The following is a 714-nucleotide window of genomic DNA, read 5'->3' on the forward strand; positions in this document are numbered from 1 at the left end:
TGGAGAGGGATGGGATGATGCTGCTTCTCTTAAGTGCCTGTATACTAATGCGCGTAGCATGGGAAATAAACAGGAAGAGCTGGAGTGCTGCGTGCAGTCGCGAGGTCATGATCTCATCGCGATCACGGAGACGTGGTGGGACAGCTCGCATGACTGGAATGTTGTCATGGAGGGCTATGTGCTTTTTAGGAAAGATCGGCTGGCTAGGCGGGGTGGTGGAGTTGCTCTTTATGCGAGAGAGCAGCTAGAATGTATTGAACTTCACTTGGGGGAGAGTGACGTAGCAGTGGAGAGCTTATGGGTGAGAATCAAGGAGCAGGCTGGTAAGGGTGACACTGTTGTGGGGGTGTACTACAGGCCCCCTGATCAGGATGAGGAGGCTGATGAAGCCTTCCATAAGCAACTGGATGTAGCGTCACGTTTCCAGGCACTGGTGCTTATGGGGGACTTCAATTATCCAGATATTTGCTGGACGACCAACATGGCCAGGCATGCACAATCCAGATGGTTCTTGCAGTGCATTGAAGACAACTATCTGATGCAGGTGGTGGAGGAACCGACGCAGGGAGGGGTGTTACTGGACCTTATTCTCACCAACAGGGATGGACTTGTTAAGGAAGTAAAGGTTGGGGGCAGTTTGGGTTGTAGTAATCATGAGATGGTGGAGTTCAAGATCCTGAGTGGAAGAAGCAAAGCAATAAGTAGGATTGCTAC

Source organism: Meleagris gallopavo, chromosome 1, assembly GCF_000146605.3.
Source record: "Meleagris gallopavo isolate NT-WF06-2002-E0010 breed Aviagen turkey brand Nicholas breeding stock chromosome 1, Turkey_5.1, whole genome shotgun sequence".
Classification (NCBI taxonomy): Eukaryota; Metazoa; Chordata; class Aves; order Galliformes; family Phasianidae; genus Meleagris; species Meleagris gallopavo.